This window comes from Fukomys damarensis, unplaced genomic scaffold, assembly GCF_012274545.1.
Source record: "Fukomys damarensis isolate Sample0158 unplaced genomic scaffold, DMR_v1.0_HiC HiC_scaffold_8, whole genome shotgun sequence".
NCBI lineage: Eukaryota > Metazoa > Chordata > Mammalia > Rodentia > Bathyergidae > Fukomys > Fukomys damarensis.
Window position 1 is genome coordinate 26,502,029 of NW_022900920.1, and position 18,491 is coordinate 26,520,519.

The 18,491-nt window shown below is 42.6% G+C and overlaps 1 pseudogene; it reads left to right on the forward strand.

Annotated features, from left to right (window-relative positions):
- The first annotated feature begins 25 nt into the window (after positions 1-25).
- LOC104869408 lies at positions 26-3,090 on the forward strand (annotated as a pseudogene).
- Positions 3,091-18,491: the final 15,401 nt, after the last annotated feature.

Below are 18,491 nucleotides of genomic sequence, written 5' to 3' on the forward strand. Positions count from 1 at the left end.
TGAAGGCCCTTGGTTCAATCCCCTGTAAAGAAAAAAAGAATGCTGAGGAGAAAGAGGAGTATGTTTAGGGGAGGAAAAGAGAAGAACATTTTTAGCTAGAAGAAGGAAATGTGTTTCGTGGCATCGTGGAGATGCGTGGACATGAAGGAGGAAAACAGTCATGGACCAAGAAGACAGGTTGACCAGTGACATGGCGGGAAAATGTTGGCCAGGCTCAGGGGGAACAGTCTTTGGTCAGACAGGAGCACATGGGTTATGAAGTGGGAGGTGAGCATCAGAGTGGGAAGGCAAGAGAAGCCAAAGTACTGGGGGCTTTGGAAGTTAAGGATTTTGCTCTCTAGTCCATGGAGCAATGACCCAGATGTCATGCAACATAAAGACTTGTTTTTATCCTTGATACTAATGGCATTCAGGTTGCTTCAGGACCCATTTTTACTTCTTCTGAGCATAAACTGTACCAGCGGGTGGGCAAACTCTGTTGTTTATCTGAACTTGGGGCCAAGCCTATATTCCACTTTCCCAATTTGGCCCTAGCGCCAGTCCTCTTGAAAATCCAAAAGCACAATTTCCCCTTTGACTCAGATGCTTCCTTTAAATAGATCATATTCTCTCTGTTTAAAGCTGTTGTGGGATAAGATAAAGGGCACATGGTTAGAAGCCAAAAGATGAATCGTGTAGGGTGAGATCTATTACTTGGTGAGCTAATTATATCTTTCAGTTTAGATAAAACTCATTTTATTCGATGACACCCTTTTCTCCTCTCAAGGTCATGATTAACATCAAGAGAACTGGAGTTTTGGAAAGCAGTTTTCAAATACTGATGCTTGCTCTGGGTAGGTGCGTACTCTGGCCTTAACTTTGTAAGCCAGAAGTGGCGTCTAGAGATTAGCTGTTGAAAATGCTGTCACCTCACAGATCTATGACCTGACTCTAAGATCTGAGCCAGTTCACCCTCAGCATGGCCAGACCTTCCTTAGGTGCAGGTGAGTCCTTGGACTTCCTTTCATCCACAGGAGACAACAGCAAACCCTGTACCTCGGTGTGTCTTCAGGGGCGATGGCTTTGTGGCCTCTGCTGGGTTCCATTCCCCAGCTGCGGGAGGGAATTGGTCACAGCCCCACTGTGAACGCTCTTATTAGTAATCTTGTCAGCACCACATTTCATGCACCACAGTCTGCGTTTAAAGCAATAACCACCTTGAAGTTTATAAAATAAAAGATTGATATCGGTTTCATGAAACTCAGGCAAAGCAATATCTTTTCTATCTTTTGTTATGCCTTTGACTCCAGGAACTTTCATACTCACTGACCACTAAAAAAAGGAAATAACAGACCAAGGCGCCGGCCTGTAGCGACATTATTGGCGTGGTCCTCTCCCCACTTCCCTGGGGGGGTCAAGATGTCGGGGCTCAGTTAGTCAGAAATGGACCTGCTCATCCTACTGGACAACGATGGGATCATGGCCCTGAGTGACACTGTCACCAACCGCCCGGTGCAGCCTGTCGACCGCCGAGATGCTATTCGAGCAATATTAGTGTAGAAGAACTTCTGAAGGGTAGAAAGGCCCACCGAGAAGTCATATTTAAGTACTTGGCAACACAGGGGATTGGTGTATCTCCGGCTACTGAAAAACAATCTTACTCAGCATGCAACAGATTACTGGAACGAGCTACCAAAGATGAAACTGAAAAAAATGCCAGAGCCAGTCACAAAGAAGGAGGACATCCAACTCTTTCAACACCAAGCAAGAGAAGACAAAAAGAAGCTGAAAAAGCTGATTTTTGCTGCCCAGGAGAAGAATTTTGTCACTGGTTCTTTGAACTTCTCAATTCTCAGAATCCTTCAATGGGACCATCTCAAGATGAAAGGGGGGCACAGCACTTCTTGCGTGATGTCAAGCTTAGGTTTTATTACAACACATCAGAACAAAATGTGATAGACTATCATGGAGCAGAAATGGGAGCCTTTGCTGTGGTTGCTAGTAGAAGAAGAGTTTCTTTTTTCTTAGCCCCAACTTAGATTTTCGTGGACTCAAATGTACTTCTTCTCCCCATGGATTAGTTATGATTGAAGTTGCAGGGACTGTCCACCGAGGGAACACTTGTTTGGGCATTTTTGAACAAATCTTTGGACTTAATCCTCTGTTCTTTTGTGAAAAATACTTGGAAAATCAAATTTATCAACCTGAGAGTCATTGGAGAAAAATCCCCTTGCTCCTGGAATCGTACTAAAACCTCTGTTACATTTGAACAGAGTGATCTCGAGGCTTTTAATAATGTAATCACTTTGTGTGGTAACACTAAAGTAAGACTGCATGTAAAGCAGGCCGTGACAGTGGGACTGGAGATCAGGCTGTCGGTGGTGGAAATGAGGCACTGTTAAACAAAACAGAACCCAGTGTGCCGAACCCTCTGAAATGCTGACACTGTATCATCTTTAAAAATCTTTGTACAGAAACTCTTCCAAACACATCAGTAATTCCAAAGCAATTTCAGATGTGGGGTGTATTTTATTGCAGATGTATTTTAATCAAAATACCCTTCTCTACCACACACTTACATATTATGTGAATATTTGCCTATTTCTACCTGCGTTGTAGTACAAGTTGTGAGAAGTTACTGCAGTCCATTGAGTAAACGTCACTGTAGATGTAGCTAACTGTGTGCCTTAGAAACCAAGTAATGTCATCATTATACTATTCTGCCACTGTCCGTACTTCCTGCATGAGAAAGGATTAATAGTGTTCAAGGCTTCCTTAAGTTATTCATTTACTTTTCTCTAAATCTAGATATTGGGTATTTTACACATGTATCTCATTCCCTTATGCTTTTTTAAAAACGTAAATATTGTAGAGATATTTAATATAAACTCAGGGTTCTCATTTTAGAAAACCCAAGTGACATTCATGCAAATATCTAGTAATTTAGCAGGGGAAGAAAAATTCACTGCCTCTTTAAATATTTATAGAACATTTCTCAAAGTTACTTCTCTTATCCAAACTAAAACACTTTGCTAACATACAGCATGTTTTGTGTTATTTTGGGCAGCAATGACTGTTATTCTTTTTTTTTTGTACCAGGGATCGAACTTGGGACCTTGCACTTGCGAGGCAGGCAGCGGCACCACTGAGCTAAATCCCTGGCCCTGTTATTCTTAAACCTTAGTCTTACCTAGGCTTAAGCTAACAGCTTCGTTGAGCATTTAGGAAATATGCTATCAAAATTTTAAAGGGATACCCAGGTTTAAATTTTAAGTGAATTATTATTGTTATTCTTGATTGTTTGTGTCAGATATGATTCCTCTCCCCCAAAACCCCATGAACTTATAACATGGGTAGACATATACATATATCTCCATATACCCCACATCGTAATCTTATTAAGAGTTACCTCTTAATTTGTATTGCTATGTCTGAGTCACAAAGTTGCGCAGATGGTTTAATAACACATATGTTTTAAAATTTAAATTCCGAAGTACCCAACAACTTTGTTGATCCTGGATTTAGTTAAGGAATTTTAATTTATAAAGTTGCCACTTGGGAAAGTGCAATGATTGTATACGTTAAGTTTTAACATATGTTGCGATCCCCTAGGGAGAATGATAAAAATATTGGAAGCAGGAGAAAAACACTCATCTTTTTTGTATATTTAATGACATTCCTCTTATGAGGAGTACAAACTGGTATGTCTGAAAATAAGAACTTTAATAAAGGAAGGAAATCCCATTTAAAAAAATGAAATAACAATGACAATAATAAAGGAGGTATCTCCCAAGAACCACCATTTTGAGTAATGTTGATTTTAATTTCTTTATTGATTTCATGACAGCAGAAGACTCCTCACTATGTTCTTTGGTTTCCAAGAATGCTTTTACTTTTAAAAGCAAAGATTTATAGTGTAGAGCATAAAGGTTAATGTTTTGTTTGTTACCTGGCTTATTCACGCCTTGAGGACCCGGGGCACTGAGATGCTTGGTCAAGACTGTCCTAATCTTTACCGGGAAGGAAACAAATCAGGAGATGGGAGACAGATTCGCTTTTCTTGTGAAATAAAACATGTGGAAAGTAAATCGGTTTATACTTGCTCCTCCAGAGCACATCCCTTTTCACACGCTGTGCTATTTATTGGCACAATCAAGTGCCTGTAGCAAGTATAGAGTTTGAGATCTTTTTGCAAGTGCCTGCCGTCAGTATAGAATTTGTGGTCTGTGGCCCAGTGCAATTTGGCTTCAAACTTTCCAACCTTTGTCCCCCTACTTAACTTTCCAAGCCTGACAAGTTGGTCAAACTGCTTCCAGCCATGGCGGCACATGCCTGTAGGCCAGGCACTCGGGAGACAGAGGTAGGAGGACCCCTTGAGCCCAAGTGTTTGAAAAGAACCTGGGTCACGTGGCAAGACCTTGTAACCAAACAAAAAACCCACTGACAACAACAACAAAACAACAGCCCCAAACAAACAATCCCCACACAGCAGCAGAAACCATGAACACTTGCCCTTAGTTGGGTGTGAGTCTACCCTGTGCTATTTGCTTTCAATTTTTAGAGGCCGTCACCTTGCAGATCTGCAATCTGACTTGGAGCTCAGATCATCTCTTATTTTTCCCCTTTCCCTTCTTTCCTGCATCCTTTTTTTTTTCTGGTATCAGGGATCGAACTCGGGACCTTGTGCTTGTGAGGCAGGCGGTGGCACCACTGAGCTAAATCCCCGGCCCTTTCCTGCATTCTTTAGGGTTAACTGAGATCATTTAACTGTATTATTTTATCTCTGCTAACAATTGTTTTAAAGTCTTTACTGCTAGTTCCATCTTCCCCTTCGTTTCAGTGTCTGTTCCTAGCAACTAACCTCTACCTTAAGAGTCACAGTTTAATGCTCTTCTCCTTAGCTAGTGAGTTTCAACTGCGTGCCAGACATCATAGTATTGATTATCTGGATTTCACTGTCATCCTTAGCAGAACTGTGCAGGCCACATTAGTGCTCATTGGGTTAATTAGCACCCATTACATGAAAGGGAAAAGTCCCCACCACCCTGTAACCCATCTGGGGAAAGTTAGACAATGTCCTCCAGGCCAAAAAGCAGAGCAAGATCCTGAGGTGTCTTAACGCTACCCAGTGTGAAGCGAGCAGCTGGTCGAGATGCTGGGCTGGTTCTGGCGTGTTCTGAGAGCTGCAGCTGGGGCGGACTAGGCTTTAGCTTGAAGCTTCTCTTTCTGGCCTAGTTTCCATTTTCTCTGCGCACTCACTCCCTCAGTCATAGGAAAAAGTACTCCAGACTCCAAACAAACTCGAAGCCTCATCCTGGGGAAAAGCTCCAATGGTGTCAGTTACTCCTTGGGACAATGCCCCAAGTGATACTTACATTTAAAACATTGTTCTTAAAACAGGAAGCTCTGTTTTATTTAGCATCGCATACCTTGTATCTCTGGGAATAAGCCTGGGTGTGTATGGTCATTCCCTAATCTGGTGTGGCCCGCTCTGATTCCAGGAATTGTCCATATCATCTTTGTTCAGCTGGGTCTTTGTGAGCTGGGTCCACATAGGTGGACGAGGACCCAGGATGCGAAGGCCAAAAGGAGCGGTAGTGTGGGAAGCTTCATTCTCTGTGAAGGGATCGCCAGACTTCATCAAACAAGCACAAGAGAAAGTTTCTTATTTCTGACCAGCAGTTAACTGGCTGGGCATCTACCTGTGCTGTCTTTCGGTACGTGTGGCCTGCGTCCTTTGTACTTGTAGGCAGTCTTTTACCTGCTAAACTGATGACAAAAAAAAGTATCTTAAAAAATTAGTCGCAAATAAATCAGGATGGCCAACTCGAAATGGGCCATGTTTTGACAAACCACACAAAAGTGCTGGGAGGCACAGCTGGCTCCCTCTATTGAGGAGAAAGAGAAATACCTTTAAAAAGCAATTAATATACTCAGTCAATGAATAACCATTTATCGAGCATCTACTATGCACCATGAACTAGGTAAATGGGTATCGGAGTAAAGCAAAAACATGGCACCCAAAAAAAACAAAAACAAAACATGGCACCCAAATACAACACTAAGGATTTCTTTATTTACAACCATATTTTTTAAAGTAATTATTCCCAGACCTGGTCACTTGCTGCTTATTACGGATAAACAAAGTGACTAAAAATAAAAATGAATATAATTTCTACCTAGACTTCAAGCATCACCTTCCAAATCTTTCCACTTGAGCCCAAACCTGCCGGTTCTTTCTGCTCCACTCTAGGCTAGAATACAGGCAAAAAGCTGTATATGCTAAGAGAAAATGCAGGGAGAGAAGAAGTTCAGCTCCTGAGCAAGCTTGACTTGCAGAAGTGTCCTCTGTCCTCAAGGGGCCCTGGCCCGGGGAGCCGCAGGGCAGGTTGGTGCTTGTGGAAACAACCTGGTCACAGGTTTCAGCTCCACCAAACTGTAGTTATGTGAGTAAGGGGCCACTCAGGGCTGACCCAGACTGGACTTCGTCATCTCCTTGCTGTGACTCTGCAGCTGGTAGCCCTTGTGATCACTGTTTTACCCCGATATGCACAAAAACACTCTTTATTTTAATTGTTTCTCTAATTTTTGGTTCTGATGGGAGAATGACCGCTCATATTTATACTGCAAACTTCAAAGTCCAATAACTGTAAAGGTGACTCCTAAAATTTCTGCTTTCTCTTTGTGGGTCATAAATAGAGAGCTGCGGGATGGACAAAGCAGGAATACTCTTCCTTTGAACACACACACACACACACACACACACACACACACACGTATTTTCAGTGAAAGGGAGAGACAGAGAGAGGAAGAGGAGAGAGAGAAAGGAATGTGGGCATCCATTTTGATCTCTCTCTGCCACTCTCTCTCTGTCTCTGTCTCTCTCTGTCCCTCTCTCTCTCCTTCCTGTAGTGCTGGGGATTGAATCCAGGGTCTCACGCACGCTAGGCAAGGGCTCTACCACTCAAACTACATCCCCAGCCTTCTCTGAGTTTGGTGATGTTGAGCTTTACCTAAGCCCTGACCTCCCAGAAAAGAGTGACGATAAAGAACCACCCCATCACCTCTGTGTTCCAGTGAACAACTTCATTGTTTTTCAGGATTCCTCTAAGACTTGTGGGTGGCTTCTTTATTTACCTGTGACAGGGACAAAGACCTTTCCTGTGAGGACAAGGCAGGACAGGGTTGCTCCAATTCCAATTTTCTGTTCTTTGTCTTGTGCTTAGAACTGTTTATCCCTTGAAATGAGTTAACCACAGAGAAAAGCCTTTTTTAGTCTGATGATAGGCTGAGACTTGCCCTGCTTGCAAAACTGCCCCTGGTATAAATCGCCTCATCCACACCTTACTGACCCTCCTTCACCACCCATAAATGGTCGAGGTAAAACCACCTACTGAGACATTCTGATCTTTACAGGTTTGGGGTCAGCTGCTTGTTGCAACATTCCAAATAAAACCAGTCTTCTTACCTGTCTGGTTTTTGTCCAGACCAGCTCCCCAGGTTTTATTGATCTTCTAATATGCATGCGAGAGGCAGAGGTAACTATGGCATTTTCTTCTTCAAGAGCTCACCATGTGGCGCATGCCTATCATCCTAGCCTTTGGGAGGCTGAGGCAGGAGGATCGCCATGAGTTTGAGGCCAGCCTGGGCTATGTAGTGAGATCCTATCTTAAAGACAAAACAAAGAACTCACCATGTAATGGAGCAAAGATACACAAGCCAAAGTAATCTTGTACTTAGAAGGCTGTGAAAATTGGTCAGGTTGAGATAAAGAATGCCAAAGCAACTGTAGAGATGGACAGAGGAATTTTACCTGGGGAATCTGAGCTTTATAGTGGATTTGGAAGAACAAAGCAGTGCTTCCAGGGCATTGACTCCAGCCAGTGAGGAGTGAGCAGGGAAAGTTTTAGTTGCACCTTGCCGTCAGTTCTCCCGAAGGCATCTGAAGTAAGCATATTGTTGGATAAACCCAGTGCCTCGTGGTAGTTTCCCCCAAAGGCTTCCGGCTCTGCTTCTAATCACACGGATTCATTAGGAAGACCAGTGGCAGGGATGGTCTCCTTCAGAGTCTGAAAGCTCCCAGAACAGCCAGAGTGAGACCAAGTGAGACGGGAGAAGGGAGAGTGGGACGTAGCCAGCCTCGGCAGAGCGAAAGAGGGACGGGGGGATTGCTGCATGACAGTTCCTTCCAAGAGCCCAGGCTGAGTCTGCCAGTGCGACGTGAGCTGGAGTGACCGATATGGACAGTTCGTCATGCCTTTAGCCCTGCATAGGCTCTGCTTGCAGCAGGGACGTGGATTTCCCTCCCTCCCAAAATTGAAGATAAAGAAAAGGGGAGATGAATTGCCAAACAAAAACCAGATTATAGAGGGGAGGCTGTCATAGCTTTCAGGGAATCACACAGGGCATAATCTTTATCATAAATCAGAAATGTGCATAAACTCAAATGCATATTACCGTCGCTGACACCTTTCCTGAATTGGTGCATTTTTGTTTCAATAGCGTTTGATTATTCTTGTGATGTTATTACAATGATCGTAATGATTGCAGTATGCCATTGTATGGGAATGGCTTGTCCAAAGAGATGAACTTTGAAATCAGGAATAACAGAGGTGATTTGCTGTGAGCTCCCCTTGGGCAGACAGTCGGTTGGGCAGTACTCCATTCAGCAAGCTCAGTGTGTCAGGGAGAGGTTGACCACTTCCAGTGGAGTGGAGAGACACCAGGGAAAGAGAACTATCCTTTCCCCCGCACATCACTGTCATAGAGCTGTAGAACTAAGGACAAGCACGTCAGCCCAGCCCTCACTATGAAGTTTCATAAGCACACTCGACTGGAAATTAACGCAGCCAGATTTTACATATCGTGTTCTGTATGGAGAAAACTCTCCCCTCCTTTCCTCAAAGGTCTAATCAGTAACTTGTCTGCCTTCAAGTTTCTGACAGAACGTCACTTCATTAGTTTTTCCCCTTGTGTCTCCATGAAGAGTAGGTGGTAAAGGTCCCTGAATAAGACTAAGGACAATGCTAAATGTTTATTAATACCATGCACATAAGAAAGAATGGGAATAGTGTGACAGCCAGCCCGACTCCATCTTGTGCCTCAGTGCCAGTTTGTACCTGTGCTTGAACAAAGTGCTTGCGCTTGAACAAAGCACCCCAAACCCCCACACCATGCTTGGCAGTAAACTCGCTGCAGTCGCAGGCTGTTCTGTAGCTCATCTAGTGCGTGTGGAACTTCCTTGTGCCCCCACTAACTCGGCATGGTTCTGCTCCTGTGAGGTTCCTCTTGCTCTCCCCTGAGCCCTCCCCATCTGAAGCATGGTTTAAAAGGAGAAATCAAACCGCTTCCCACTGCCCAGGAAATGTTCTGGGTGCTGGCCCCTCCTCGGCCACCAGCTATAATAAATGGGCTCAAATCCCTGTTGTTCGAACTTGCTCATCCATAACAATAGGACTCCCTTGTCACACGGCATTGTAATTATTCGCTACATGCTGCCTGTCCTATTTAAATGTAAGTCTTTTAAAAGTAGAAGGTTCAACTTTCTACTCACAGCTCCATGATGCCACTTGGTAAATATTTACTACAGCACATTTCAGTAAGCTGAAGTAAGTTGAAGTATTGAAGAATTGTGACTAAGATCGAGTGAGTGATAAATATAAGAAATACCTGGTAGTGAACTGCACACATTTCTGACATTCTCACAATCTCCCAGAAGACAGAGCGGGTAGAGAATAATGTCACTCCTCATAATGCAGCCGCTGTCTCTCTAACCAGGTCTCTGGGAGTGTAAGTCTCGTACCTCAGTTGTTTACGGAAAAGGAAATTCCCGACCTATTGTGAGTCAAAAGGACAGCTGCCATTTTTTAAAAAGTAGAGTATGGAGAGAAGTAATGAATTGCAGGATAGAGTGATGCTTTGGAGCACAATATACTTTAACAATATTTATTTATAAACATGGATTTTTACCGTAGTCATGCTTTTAATAGGAAGTTAGCCTCTGGAATTCAGGGCCTTCCTCTCTTTAGCACTTCCAGAGGAACTTGCAACATGATATTTTCTCCTTCACCAGGAGAGAAACACGGGGTAGCAGGAAGAGCAGCGAAAGGGCTTGGCTCACGGAGGGAGCCAGGGAGGGGAAGCAGATTGGCGAAGACAGCCCGGGACTCCCCTCTGTCCTGCTAGTCAGGATGGTTACTCGGGTTAACCGCCATCCTGCCCCTCACAAGGACACGGGGAGGCAAAAGGAGGGCACACTGTGAGCATCAAGGGGGAAAAAAGCCTCAGGACGCACCAAGGCCCCCAACTCTTGGTCTTATCGGGAAGACGTGGTCCAAAGTTTGCCTGACGCTCATGGCCAACAGTTAAGTATTTATCAAAGTAACTCGTTTTTAGCGCTTCAGGTCTTTTGTTGGTTGTGCGTGTATTTTGTGGGAGTGAGGACAAGCCCGGACCCCGGTAGTAGCAGTTCCTTCTCTGGCTGGAGAGATGGGGTGCAGCATAGGGAGGAGGAAGTCAACCTGAGGGGAGAGGTGTTGGTTGGCTTTCTTAGCTGAGTATTTCCATTCATGTGCAAAAAAAAAAAGTGAATGAAAGAATGAGGCAATGAAGAAATAACCTCCCTTAAAAGCTGTCCATGCAGAGAGAAGGGAAACAGACTTTAACTTAGGGAAGGCTCTAAGGGTGGGGACAGGTGTGGGAAGGTAGGAGACTAGAGGACTGGCCTTTTAGTTTAGGAGCTGATTCCTCCCAAAAAAGAATAGTCAGAGGATCTATTTCTACCCTGGGAGGCCAGGCTGAGCAGGTCAGGTCAGGCTGGGTCCCTCTCCAGCTTCTGTCCTCTGGAAAATCCCTGATGCCACCCTCGCCCTGCCAAGGGTCAAAAAGGGCCCTGAAGGAGGAGAAAGTGGAGCCCAGTTCTGGTTCTGCCCACAAGGACAGGCTGGCCTGGACAAGTCCGTTCCTTTTCCCAAGTCCTCTTTCATCCTCCTGGGTGTCCACTCAGTGCTTCTGTGACATTTCCACTGGTGCCTATTGGTTTGGACTGAAACCTCAATGAATCCACCAGTTTTACCTGCTTTTAGTTGACTTTGAAAATCACTAATTTGGGAGGACACAGGGCTGAGCAATGAGTTATTAGTTCCTCTCGACCTTTGCTGTACATGACACCTCTGATGTGAGGTCATGAAGCTCACCGTTGCCTAGGTTACTAGTCACAGACTGGAAGGCTGCTTTGGTTGAAATCACTGGCTCTTCTCTTGGGCCTGCGCAGTCCTCCGATGAGGGATCTCCTCCCTCAGACGAAGCTCACTCCGCCATCTTCTGAACCCGCGTCCCAGGAAGAGCTATGAAGACTGATCCTGTGCGCACAGACCACTGAAGGCCTCACCTCGAATCACCTTTTCTCATGCCATACATCACCACATACTGTATCCCTGAACCCTGTCTTTGAGGGGGCAGATTGAGACTTGGGTCTCCTGAGCCCTCATGCTTGGCTGTCTGTTGAATACACTGTCTCGGAAAAGTTGCTTCACTGTCTGGCACACAGTACAGCAGGCAAACGGGGGCTGGTTTAGTTGCAGCCACAGAGCTGAAAGTGACTGCTGCAGACAAGCTTTCTTCTTAGAGGTACTGAGCCTTGAACCCAGGGCCTTTGCACCGAACCACCCCCTCCCTTCTATTTTTTATTTTGAGACAAGAGTCTCCCTGAGTTGCTAACCTGTCCAGCTAAGAAGGGGCCAGGAGCAGATATAGAACCCAAGGCCGCACCTCCATGACCTACCCAGACACACCGGAAATGTGTTCCAGCAGCCCCCGGGAGGGCGGTTCCCCAAGCAGTGCACCTCCTCGTTGCACCAATACTGGACGCAGGGTCCCTTCTGGCTCCAAAACCTCGCGAATTCTAAACAAAACTGAAGCAGCGGGCTCTGCCCTATTCTCAAAGAGATTCACTTTCCTTTTTCTCTTTCCACAATATTTGAATCTGAGCGCTGGTGAGAATGTTGAGCGTAGCGAACTCGTATGGAATTATCCAGTAAATCTTTGAATTCATCGTTTGACTTACTCCTCCCTGACCACCCTGCATAAATTCATAAATCCTTCATAAATTCAAATGGAAGACCTTCAGGAAGAGTTCCTTTCCAGATACACCTTTGCTCTAACAGCACGTCATAACCTTTAGGGTGGACGCAGCCAAGTTTTTCACTTTTTGATAACCTGTTGGAGAAAATACTTCAGGGAGGATATTTATTCGCAATGTCCTTTTTTTTTTTCCTTTTTGATTCTAGCACTCTGGTGCTGCTGTGTGTACTTCGTCAGCTTCTCTCACAGAGCCCTAACTGACTCAGGGGGCGGGAGAGCAGCTCTCCTTGGTGCAGCCCCTGGGAGAAAACATGGGTTACACTGACAAGGCCGTTACTGAATCATCTTTGTTCCAAGAGCTGCCGCCCGCCCTCTCCATGGCTGTGAAGACCCCAGGCCTTTCAGGTACTACTTCAAGGACTTTGTGAGGCCACTGCTTGTGCCAGCTGCACGTTCCCAACAGCAGATGGCAGGCTGGGCGCACAGGCCCGTCAGCACGCCCAGCACACCGCCTCTGGAAGGCCAGAGCCACGGGGAATCCGGGATCTGAGGGGAAAGCGTATTGCTGCTCCTGCAGCTGGTCTTCATTAATTTTTTTGAAAAATCAACTTTATTGAGGTTTTATTTATTTACAATGAAATGCAGTCACTTACGTGTGCGCTTTGATATTTTAACAAGCTGCAGAACATCTTCATCACGGTCCGGATGGCTTTCACGCTCCGTCGCATGCCAGCCCCCAGCCCGCTGCAGGCCCCGGTGTTTTGTCACTGTGAGTCGGTTCCCCCACTTTAGGAAGGCTAAGCCAGTGACCATGCACTGTGTGTCCTTTCGCCCGGGATTCGCTGCTGCGCCGTCAGCCCCAGTCCTTTTTGTTTCTCAGCTGTATCCCGTCCTATGAACAGGACACCTCACTTTTATCCATTTACCCATCGGTGGACATTTGGGTTGTTTTCGGTATTTGGCTGCTGTGAATGAGTTTTTATGAATAAAGTCCTTTTTCTGTAGGTCTATGTTTTCACTTCTCTTAGATAAATACCTAGAGTAGAGCTGCTGGGTCACATAGTAAATGTAGGTTTGCATCTTTTCTCATTGAGTTTATCAGTACATTTTAGGTATACAGTACAGTTACATTCATCACTGGGATTTCGTACCTTTACATGACAGGTCTTGGTTCTCATTTTTCCCCATTCCCCTGCCCTCCCTTCACCCCCTCCACCCTTCCCTATTTAAAAAGACTTTGTATCCATGTTTTCCTTTTCTCATATTTATTCCTTTTCCCTACCCCTTCCTCTTCCCCGTCCCCTTTGGACCCTTTCTTCTTATTTCACACTACCTATTATGCCTTTTAGACCTCATTTGTACTTTCAGTTTCTCACACCAGAGAAACCATTTGGCATTTATACATGAGTGTCTTATTTATTAGGTTTGCATTTTTGACAAACTGCCCCGTGCTATTCAAGCAGTTTTCTATTCTATTCTGCTAGCAGTTAGTGACAGTCTTGTTTGATCTGTATCCTCTCTGAGACATGGACTGTCAGTCTCTTTGATTTTAGTCCTTTTGGTCCTGTGCAGGGATAGCTCATTTTAATCTTGCATTTCCCGAATTTCCTTAGTGATTAATAATGTGAAAGTCTTTTCCTGTGCTCATTGGGTGTTCGTGTGTGTGTGTATAATGCTTGTCCAAATATTTGTCTATTGCTTATCTTGTTATTTCTTAACTTCTTTTAAAAAATATCAGAGACAAGTCCTTTGTCAGATGTATGTTGTGCACATATTTTCTTTCAGTTTTTCGCTTGCATTTTTTCATTTAATGAGAAGAAGTTTTAAGTTTGAGTTAAGTACAGTTTTCCTTTTTTATTTTTGTGATTTATGCTTTTTTGCATCTTAGGCGAGAAAACATTGCCTTGTCCAGCTGCTCAAAGATAATTTCTTCTGTTTTTCTTTTTCTCAAACTTTGAAAGTTTAAACTTCATAAAAGCCTCTGATTTATTTTGTTATTTAAGACGATTTTATCTTATTTTATTAGTATGCGTTTGCAGTTCACGCAGCTGTCAGTCATCTTGGAGAGTGGTTATAGGTGCATATTACAGCTTATTTTAAAAAAATCCCTTTCCCCTCCCTCACCTCGCTCGCCCCCTCTTAAATTAATTTGTAATATGTGGTGTGACATGAAAGTGAAGATACTTTCTTCTGTATTTATAGCTGGTGTTGCAGCACCAGTATTGAAAAAAATGATTATTTCTTCATTTCACATTGGCAAAATTGTCAAAAATCAATTAACTATAAGTGTGTGGCTCTATTTTTGAACTTTTTGTTCTGTTCCATGAATGTATATGTTCATGTCAACACAAAGCAATGAAATTATCTTTGAAATCTGTTAATTAAATTTGAATTTTGACCAAGTGGATTAATTAAGAAAAAATACTCCATTAAATGACAACGGTGGTGACAGTAGCTGAGAAAAAAAGAAGAGAAAAGAGTATAAAAAATGATGCATCCTGTCCCGGGGATTTGACTCAGTGGTTCTGCCGCCTTCCTCCTGAGTGCAAGGACCCGAGTTTGATCCCCAGTACCAAAAAAAAAAAAAAAAAAAAAAAAAAAAGATTCGTCTTTTTTGAAGGGAAGCAGAAAGAAACAGTGGTGGCCTACTTCAGGTAGATGTCTCACATGAATTCTGAGAAATGACTTATGGAATCTTTTTAAGTTACATATTTTATGAAAGTGTTCCATGTATAAGTATATACCCAAAGTGCATGTTAGTGTCAGATCAATGAATATCCATGCACTGGGACACCTGTCTAGCAAAGCCCCCGATTAGAAATGGCATTGTGGACATGCAGGAGTTGGTTTTGTGTCTCTGTCCAGGTGTTAGCTCTTGAGAAAGAATAACTATCCTGACTTTAAAAAATTAATGATTTCATCACTTTGTACTTTATATTAAGAGAAGCACATAGTTTGTATTCTTGAATTTGACTTCCTTTATTTAATGTTATGTGTTTGTGAAATTTATCCATAGTATCTGGTTTTAAGTATTTAATTCTCATTGTGTGTGGTATTCATTATATGAGTATAGAAACCAACTTGTCTTTTTCTTTTTCTTTGAAGACAGGGTCTCACTATGTAGTTGAGACTGACCTGGAATGCACTATGTAGCTCAGGCTGGTCTTGAACACACAGAGATCCTCCTGCCTCAGTCTCCCAAGTGCTGGGATTACAGGCATGCACCACCACGCCCGGCTGAAACCAACTTGTCTGTCTTACTGTTGTTGGGCACTTGGGCACTTTGAATAAATTTTAAAAATATATACCTTATAGAATCTTTCAAATTCTAGAGTTAAAAATTCATGTTACAGAAAATTGTATATATTATGTCCATCTAGACATATACATGTTTCATGTCCTTTGGAAAAAAGTTTATAAGGGAATATATCAAGATATTACCCTTTAATACTGCCTCCATCTGACTTTTTAAATTGTCTTTCTTCTATTTGTACTTGCCAACTTTCTCTAATTTATATATGTTCTTTCGGTACTTAAAACCAGACCAAACCCCATAAATTAAAAGGCATAGCCTTGCCATATTAACCCAGCCACAAATCACCAGCCCTTACAGTTAGTTACATGATGACTCACCGAGCCAAGCCCACGGTGCCGAGATCTCTTAGTGACAGCAGCCAGTAAGCACATGACATCTGCTGGCTCATGTAACTGAAAGTTTACTGATTAATGAGTTGAATTTACCAAAGAAAATGGGCCATCAGTCCTCGAATTTTCCCATGTATTTACTACAAAAAGGAAAATCTGTTATTCTCTTATTATAATGGAGCATATGGAGAAAGCAAAGGCACACCCAAATAGCAGATCAAAGCTAAGGTTCTGTTCCAATGTTGGCAGTGACTTTTGATTTCTCTGGGTATCATTATCACGTAATTGGTTTGCTTCAAGAAATAGCAGAAATTTACTTGGCTTAATTGCCCAAGCATCTTTTTTTTTTTTAACAAAATGAGTTTATTGGTACTTTTTAGGTATACAGCACAGTTACATTTATCGTTGGGATCTTGTACCTTTACATGATGTATCTTGGTTCTCATTTTTTCCTCATACCCGTCCTCCCTTCACCCCTCCACCCTTCCCTATTTACGAAAACTTTGTTTCCATTTTTTTCTTTTCTCATATGTTTTCTTTTCCCTCTTTCCTTTCCCCTACCCTTCCCACTTCCCCTACTCCTTTAGCCCTTTTCTTCCTATTTCACATGATCAATTATAGAATCTGAACCTTATTTACACTTCTAGTTTTTCACACCAGAGAAACTATTCAGTATTTACACGTGTGTGTCCTATTCATTTCACTAGAGTATGACCTCAATGTGCATCCATTTTCCTATGAATGACTCCAGCTTCTCATTCCTTATGGCCAAGTAGTATTCCGTTTTACAGAAAAACCACACCCCGCATTAAATCTATTGATACATTTAAAGCAAACAATACAGTTACATTTATCCCTGGGATCTTGTACCTGTACATGACAGGTCTTGGCTCTTATTCTCTCCCCATACCCCTGCCCTCCTTTCACCCCCTTCACCCTTCAAAACCACATCTTCTTTATCCAGTCTCCATTTGATAGGCAAGTGGGCTGTTTCCAAGTTTTAGCTATTACAGACTGTGCCGCTATAAACTGGGTGCACATATGTCACTGTGGTATGATTCTTTTAGTTCTTTTGGAAAGACACCCAACAGAGGGATGGCTGGGTCAAATGGGAGCTCTAATCCTAGTTTTTTGAAGTATTTCCATATTGATTTCCACAATGGTTACATCAGTCTGCACTCCCACCAACAATGGAGAAGGGTTCCTCTTTTCCCACAACACCATCAGCATTTGTTATTAGTTGATTTCTTGATAGCAGCCATTCTTTCTGGGGTGAGGTGGAATCTCAATATTGTTTTCATCTGCATCTCTCGAATGACCAGTGATGTTGAATGTTTTTTCATATATTTATTTGGTGCTTTTACTTCTTTGTCTGAGAAATGTTTGTTCATTTCAGATGCCCATTTTTGAATCGGGTCTTTATATTTGGGCAGGCTGATTTTTTTGAGTTCTTTTTATATTCTAGATAGTAGTCCTTTGTCTGAGGAATAGCTAGTAAAATTTTCCCCCCACATTGTAGGTTGTCTCTTAGCTCTGTTGGTGATTTCTCTTGCCATGCAGAATCTTTTTAAAAAGATGAGATCCCAGTTGTTGATTCTTTCTGCTAGTTTCTGTGCTACTGAGGATTTATTCATAAAGTCTTTTCCTATGCCAGTGTCTTCCAGAGTTCTGCCTAACTTATCTTCCAGCAAGTTTAGAGTTTCTATTGTAATATTTAGATTTTTAATCCACTTGGATTTTAGTTTAATGCATGGTGAAAGGTAAGGGTCTAGTTTTAATCTTTGGCAGGTTGAATCCAGTTTTTTCCAACACAATTTATTGCAAAGGCTGTCTTTCCTTCACTGAGGATGGTTGGCTCCTTTGTTAAAGATGAGGTAGCTGAGTACGTCTGGAGTGATTTCTGTATCTTTCCATTGATTCCACTGATCCTTGGATCCATTTCTTTGCCAGTACCATACTCTGTTTTTTTTTTTTTTTTTTTTTTTTTTTTTTTTTTTTTTTTTTCTACTGTTTTTATCACAGTGGCTTTGTAGTAGAGTTTGAAGTTGGGAATTATGATACCCCCTCATGTCTCTGTTGCCTAGAATGTCTTTTGTTATTCTAGGTCTCTTCTGGTTCCAAATGAAATTTTGGATTGTTTTCTCTAGTTCTATGAAATATGCTGTTGGAATTTCAGTTGGCACTGCATTGACTCTGTGTAGCAGTTTTGGTCGTATGGTCATTTCCACTACATTGGTTCTTCCTACCCAGGAGCAAGGGATATCTTTCCATGTTCTTATATCTTCTTCGATCTCTTTTTTCAGAGTGCTGTAGTTTTCAGTGTGGAGGTCTTTTGTCTCCTTCATTAGATTGATTCCTAGATACTTTATTTCCTTGGATGCTATTGTGAAAGGAATTGTTTCCTTCATTTCTCTCTCAGCGAGTCTATTATTTGTGTGCAAGAAGGCTACTGATTTTTGAGTGTTGACCTTGTATCCTGCTACTCTGCTGAAAGTGTCAATTAAATCCAGAAGTCTTTTGGCAGAGTTTTTTAAAAATTAAAAAAATTATGAAATATCAGAATGCATTTGTTTGTCATTTATCTGTCACATGCACCATTTCCCACCTTCTTTTCACTCCTGAGTTGTCTATTCACTTTTTTTCTGAAGCTCATGTTTGGAGAATATGTCCACACGTTGGATATATACATTTTATGCACCTTCTCCCCCCATGAACATGTGGGTTCTTTAAAATCTATTCCAATAATCCCCAGTGTTTTCCAAACACATTAGTGTAGACAATGTTTC